Source organism: Diceros bicornis, chromosome 27, assembly GCF_020826845.1.
Source record: "Diceros bicornis minor isolate mBicDic1 chromosome 27, mDicBic1.mat.cur, whole genome shotgun sequence".
NCBI lineage: Eukaryota > Metazoa > Chordata > Mammalia > Perissodactyla > Rhinocerotidae > Diceros > Diceros bicornis.
In genome coordinates, this window is record NC_080766.1 from 16,859,432 (window position 1) to 16,866,321 (window position 6,890).

General features: G+C 38.4%; 1 long non-coding RNA gene across 1 annotated transcript; it reads left to right on the forward strand.

Moving 5' to 3' along the window:
* The first annotated feature begins 376 nt into the window (after positions 1-376).
* On the forward strand, positions 377-6,681 carry LOC131393005 (uncharacterized). Its single transcript, XR_009215826.1, has 3 exons — positions 377-439; positions 1,830-1,887; positions 5,191-6,681. It is a non-coding gene; the product is annotated as an uncharacterized LOC131393005 (long non-coding RNA).
* Positions 6,682-6,890: the final 209 nt, after the last annotated feature.

Sequence of the window (6,890 nt, forward strand, 5' to 3'; positions counted from 1 at the left end):
TATGTATACATTGAATTTCTATAATTTTTTTCTATATATCAGGTCACTATATGTCCAACCTTGTTTATAAAGTACTGCTGAATACCAGTGTTCCAATTATTTATTGCTGTTTAGCAAACCATCTCAAAACAACATTTCATAACTTAAAAAACCTCATATTTTATCATTATTTTTGATGGTTCTGGGGTTGACTGGGCCCATCTGGGTGGTTCTCACTCAGGGCCTCTCTCATGGCTGCAGTCAGATAGTGACTGGGCCAGAATAATCTGACGGCTTGCTTATTTGCCTATTGCACCAGGGCTGGCAAGACTCAAACAGCTGAGGCTCCTCATACATCTCTGTGTTCTTTCTTTGTTTCTCTCCAGCACAGTGGCTTCAGAATAGTTGGAATTCTTACATGGTGTCAGAGCTCCAAGGCCACGTTCCAAGAGAGAGCCAGGTGGGAGTTTTATCTTTTTATGACCTAGATTCAAAATTCATGCAGCATCACTGTTGATTCTGTTATTTTGAAGAATCACCAAGATCAGTGTATATCCAAGCAGAGGGGACTTAGACATTACCTCTTGATGAGAGCAGTGTCAAAAAACTTGCTGACATGTTTTAAAATCACCAAAACCAGAGTCTGAACTCCAGTAATTTTATTTTATGAAGTCAAGTCTTTACTTAAGAATCCGTTGGTTTGGAGAAAGAAACCAGGTAACACCCCTACTTCTGACAGCCACCTTGTTGTGGCCATTCTCACAAATAATTCTACTGATACTCTCCTCTTCTGTAATTCATTAAAGACTCGTTCTCAGACTCCTCAAAACTCTTTCTCTCTTCTCATCTAAGCCTATAGCAGCTCCCTGGGGACTTTTCACCATCAGCCCAAGGCCGTCTCCACCCTGGACTGGGGATAAGGTTTTTACAATGAAGGCTGCTGATATTGTTTTTTGTATTTTGCTTTTTCGTCAAGCTTTAACATAAATTATTGGTATCACTAATTATTGTTCTGAGCACTTTTTGACTCCTTGTTATTCAGCATACCTGACACATTAGTCTACGATTGTATTTGCTCTCTCCAAAACCAATGACAAATTGAAGAACATAAATATCAGTGCCATTGTCATCTTACTTCATAGACAATTCTGCCTCAAATATAGCGCCTCCTAAATAAAAACAAGCTAAATACAGCTTATGTCAAAGTATGGTGGTGTGCACCTGTCCTTAGGGTGCATGCTGAAGACACTGTTTCTGTTTCTCCTACTGTCCCTTCAAAGTGCTCAATGAAGTGGTTCTATTTTTCACCTCATCTGATATCTTGGACTTATTTCATAACTTTTCTATTCTTTTTTTTTTTTAATTCATTTTTTATTGAGGTCACATTGGTTTATAACATTATATAAATTTCAGACATAAATCTTTATATTTTGACTTCTGTATAGACTGCGTCATGTTCACCACTAAAAGTCTAGTTGCCATCCATTACAGTACACGTGTGCTCCTTTACTCCTTTCACCCACCCCCCGACCCCCTTCCCCTCTGGTAACCACCAATCTGGTCTTTGTATCTATGTGTGTGTTTGTTTATCTTGCACATATGACTGAAGTCATACAGAAATTGTCTTTCTTGGTCAGTCTGACATTTCACTTAGCATAATAGCCTCATGGTCCATCCGTGTTGTTGCAAACAGCAAGATTTTGTCTTTTTTATGGCTGAGTAGTATTCCAGTGTATATATATACCACATCTTCTTTACCTGAACTCTGATCACTTTCAAACTCAAGAACAGTCTCATTTAAGTAATAGATTCAATCCAGTGTATTAATATGAATTCTTACTTTATTATAGCTAAATAACCTCTCTCAGCTCTGGCCTGCTACCACCTGGAATCCACAATGTGGAAGAGGTAAGGGCTTTGTCATTGAATTTTTCTCTCTTCCCCTGCTTTGAGCTTTGCTGCCTCTTGCTCCAGGTTGTCTCTGGCTCTTCAAGGTTTGGTGGGAAGGAAGGAAAGGAGAAGGAATATATGGGTACATTTTGCTTTTCAGGTTTCAGGGCACTAGTGTTCTTATCTTCCTCCTCCTATTCATTTCATTGTTCTCATTCTCAAATCTTCCTGACCCTTTTCCACACTCAGAAATTTCAACCTGAGTAATTTGTAAAATGAAAGGTTTAAGGAAGTAGAACTTCCAGGCCATGTGGATGTGGTACTCTCTAAGCACCTGGGGTTTAGATAAACCTGAGGGAGGGAACAAAGCACAGGGTAAATGGGTTTTGATCACTGAGATATTAGGTTCTTGAGAAAGAGAATGATAAACGGTCGAGAGAGCCAATGGGTAAGGCTAGAGGAAAGGAAGCAATGGGCTGGACGAGTGGAGCTTGAGCAGGTGGGCCCAGGGTGCTGAGCTACCCCTGCTGCCGGAACCAGCAATATTCTGCTCTCAGTCAGCTCTGGACTCCCTCAGTCACTGCCATAGTCCAGTCAGGCTTCTGCTTATTTTCTCTTTTATGCAAGAGAAAAGATCATGGACTATGACGAGAATTCATAATTGCCAACTTTTATATGACACCTAAACTTAATTTAATGAGGTACAAAATATTTTTTTATACAATTAGAAACAAGGCTTAAATGCAAATTTCCCAAGAACAAACACAGTGCTTCAAGTCATTCATACTCAAGTGTCAATGATTAATATAAAATCAGTCTTTGAAATGATGGTAGAAAGAGAAAAAGACCACTGGACTTCTGATGGGTGGTAGAGGACAACGCCCAATATCTAGATGGGAAAATGGCACAAGGATGTTTAGGAGACCAAGACTGGCTCTTTTTACCACAACTGCTGTTGGATAAATGTAAGCTCTTTCTGAGATATATGACATTTTACATGGGCCATGTCCTAAATGTTCTGTCTCAAAGTACACAGAAACGGACTTAAAAGAGACGGGGGGGCCCTGATTCCCTGTGGACAGTAATTCTGATTCTGAAGAACACAGGCAGTTGCTCAACAACACTGCTGGATTGAGAAATGTGGTCTTGAGAATTACCAAAGAAGTGCTTTCAAGATAATAGGGCTTTACAGTGTTCCGTCGCCTGCAGGGGAACAGCGGGACAGCCGGTTTTCCCTCTCAAAGGACTAAACCTCTAAAACCTCACAATGATGGAACTGAGGCTTTCAAGTTGTTTTAAGGAAACACAATAAAAAAAAAAATTCCTGTCACAGTTCACATCACTTCAGGATTGACATTACTTGCTTTTACTTGTTTTTGATTTAGTTTTGGTGATGTCGGTAAATGAACGTCATTTGGGCGGTCAAGTCTTCATAACAGGAGCAAAGCAGAGAAGTGAAGCAACTGTGTGGAAAATTCCAGGAGATTTGCTGCTCATGCATACATTAGCATAGGCCTTTCTTTCAAGAAACTGCTAAGGGACTGCCAGTGCTAAGAAGCTGCTTCTGAAATAACTTTTGAAATAATTCCTTCTTTACCTTGGATTCTTTCACCCCCCCCCCAATTTTTCATGATTATTGGCTCCCTTATTATTTGTCATTTCATGAAAGAATTTCAAAAATTGCATATGTTGCAGCTCATGTAAACTTCTAACTTTTCAGCATTGAGCCAGGCCTCTTCTAATATTTACCTATCTTACGGAAAAGTCAAAATTTAATCTATCACTAGACACGAAATTTAAGGGACATTGTTTGCCTTTTGTGCTCATTCACCTCCCTTGTCAGCACTGCTTTGGTAATTCTGTTGCCTCCATCTGCTCTGGCCGCCACATCTTGGCACCAATTCAATCTTGGGTGCCATTCTCAAGTAGGCTTTTTCCCCACTCAATAAATAGATATGGGAAATGGTCGTATTCCTATACTTGGCCTTGAAGTGAGAATATTTATATTTGATTTGTGGACCCCAAAATACAATTTTGAAGCAAAGATTGATAGTGGTGAAAGTGGCTTGTGAAATTACATGGAGACCTCCCTGATGCTCTTTCAACAAATATACCACAAAAATCTCCATCGTCTTGTTAGATTGAAGGGGAAACTCTCTTCACTCTTTCTTTGTCTGGATGTGACTTGTGGTTATCTAAAAAGACGATGACATTCCCCTCCTTCGTTTAAGATAAGACTACAGCTATAAGAATTGAAAAGAATTAGGAAATGGTTATAGTATATTAACAAATCAATCATTTGCAATGAATGCCCAAGATGATAAGTAGGAGGTCTCCCGGGATCTCTCTTCAAGATTCTACTTCTTGTTATGATGACATGGCCTCTCCCATTACATCTGTTTGGGACTGTCACCAAAGTAAAAAACAGGCATGTGAATGATTATAGTGGAGTGAAGCAAATTCTTTCTGTTAACAATTGTCACGGGTTTTACTAAAATCAATAGAGGTGGAATTATGGTGGTGAGTTTATTTAGCTGATGGTATGTAAGATAGAGTGTCTCATTAAGACAGAATTCTGTAAGGTGTTCTCCTAACTTGATTTTTGCTTCATTTGGACAAGAGAATAGTGATTCTAATAGCTAGCAAAGGTTGACCTGATCTGGGTGGCTACCTAAAAAGATCATTGTAGACATTCTTTAAGATTAATAAGATAATAAAAATATTTCTCTGTGAGTAACTGAGCCCATACTTGCTATACAGATAGTTTTTCGTTACACACAAAATTTTAAGATCACTCAGCACTTTTAATCCTTAAAAAATTTTCCTTTACCTACTTCCATCCCCCTTCGACTCTACTTCACTGTAATCGCTGTAAATTATTTTGTAATTATAAACTTCCAGATTTTTTATTCAATGGCTTCCTTTTTATTCCCTCCAGGCTTTTCTTCTGGAAACTGTACTAGATAGGTATTGGCCTCTTGGGAATTTTCCTCCCTGTCTCTAAATGATGATTCTTTTTCTATTTTTAAACTTTATGCATTTGGGATGTGTTCTGAGAAAATTCTGCCATTTTCTCTTCCAATTCACTGATTTGATCTTCAGCTGTGCTCTTCAGGCTGTATATCAAGATTTGTTTTTGTTTGATTTCATCAAATACATATTGCTTGTTTTTCATAATCTTCTATCCTTACTTCCTGGATGAAACACCTGCCTACATCATATTAAGGATAATTAAATTTTATTTTAAATATCTTTTCTGACTGCATAAGTAGTTATTGTTACTCACTTATCAATTTCTTTTGTGTTTTTTTTTCCTCATAGTGTTTGTTTTCATCAAAATTCATCTATCTGGTTGAGAATTCCAACTAAACTGTCAGTAGCCAGCCTGGGAGGAACGGTGCAATCATCTGCCAAGGGCTTAAATTTTACTTGTTTTCAGTGAGAGTGAAGAGATGGGAATAATGTCTCAGCAACTGGTTTTCTGGCCCTGACATCTGCTTAGTCCTCCTTGGTGTCATCACCTATTTGGGTTATGACCATGTCTGTTTGACCCAAACATCGTTCATTCCTGGAGACAAACCCTGCTGTAACTGCAGGGGCGTGATGCATAGTGGTGGAGAGTTGCAGAGTCAGCCAGTCTCCATGCTCCCCTTGCAGTAACCAACTAATCCTGTCGATAGAACCATGCTCTACATAATAGTCGAAAGATTGCCCTTAGTATTTAACAATATACAGGTATCCCCTGCTTTTCAAAAGTTTGCTTTATGCTACTTCGATTTTATGAAAAACCTACATTAGTACCTGTTTTTACTAACTGAAAGAAATCCAGAGGATTTCCACTTTTATGAAAAAAGGCAAAAAACAAAAATAGCATTCAGTGTTTGTTTTGCAGTGAGCCGTCATAGAGGCAATGCATACTCTGAGCAGCAAGAGTGGCACCGCCAAGCTCCTTTCCTGGGAACTACACTCATCATCTCAGCATCAAGCTGCCATAGCTTTGAACTGTGTCTGTGAGCATCAGTGCTTTATCTTGATTTATTTTGTGTGTCCATTAGCAAGATGTGTCGTAAAGTAATTGCTTCTTTGCTTTACGAGACTTTGGCTTACGAAAGATTTCATAGGCATGCTCTACTTTCAGATAGCAGGGGAAACCTGTGTTCAGGATATATTTCCAGGTTATCCACTTCATTCTTTTCTTTTTTTTTTTTTTGTGAGGAAGATTAGCCCTGAGCTAACATCTGATGCCAATCCTCCTCTTTTTGCTGAGGAAGATCAGCCCTGGGCTAACATCCGTGCCCATCTTCCTCTACTTTATATGGGATACTGCCTCAGCATGGCTTGACAAGCAGTGCGTTGGTGCACTCTGGGGATCTGAACCCGCGAACCTTGGGCCACTGAAGCACATCGCGTGCACTTAACTGCTACGCCACCGGGCCAGCCCCCCTACTTCATTCTTTTTAATGACTGCACATTATTCCATTCCATAGATGTATTACGATTTGTTTAATTACTCTCTGATGGATTTTCAAGTTGTTTCCAGTGTTTTGCTATTGAAAACAAATTTTTGCTGGATATTATTGCCATTATTTTCAAAGAATAGATTCTTAGAAGTATGATTTCTGGGTCATAGAGTATGCACATTTCTAACAATTATATTCCCACCAACAATGTAAGAGTGTCTGTTTCTCCACTTTTAAATCAACCCTAATCTTTTTAATTTTGCCAAGCTGATACATAAAGAATGACAACTGACTTATTTTGACTTGTATCGCTTCCATTATAAAAATTTTCTCTTATATTTCTTTCTCGTATGATTATAGTTTTGTTGTTTTCACATTTACATGTTAAATGATCTATCATTTATTATGGTATAAGTATGATATAAGAATTCAACTATTCCTTTTCATATGACAACTGTCTCAATACTACTTATTGAATAAAAACATCCTTTCCCCACTGATGTGAAATGCCAAATAAATCACGTGTAGATTCTAACATATACTTGCATTATTTCTGAACTC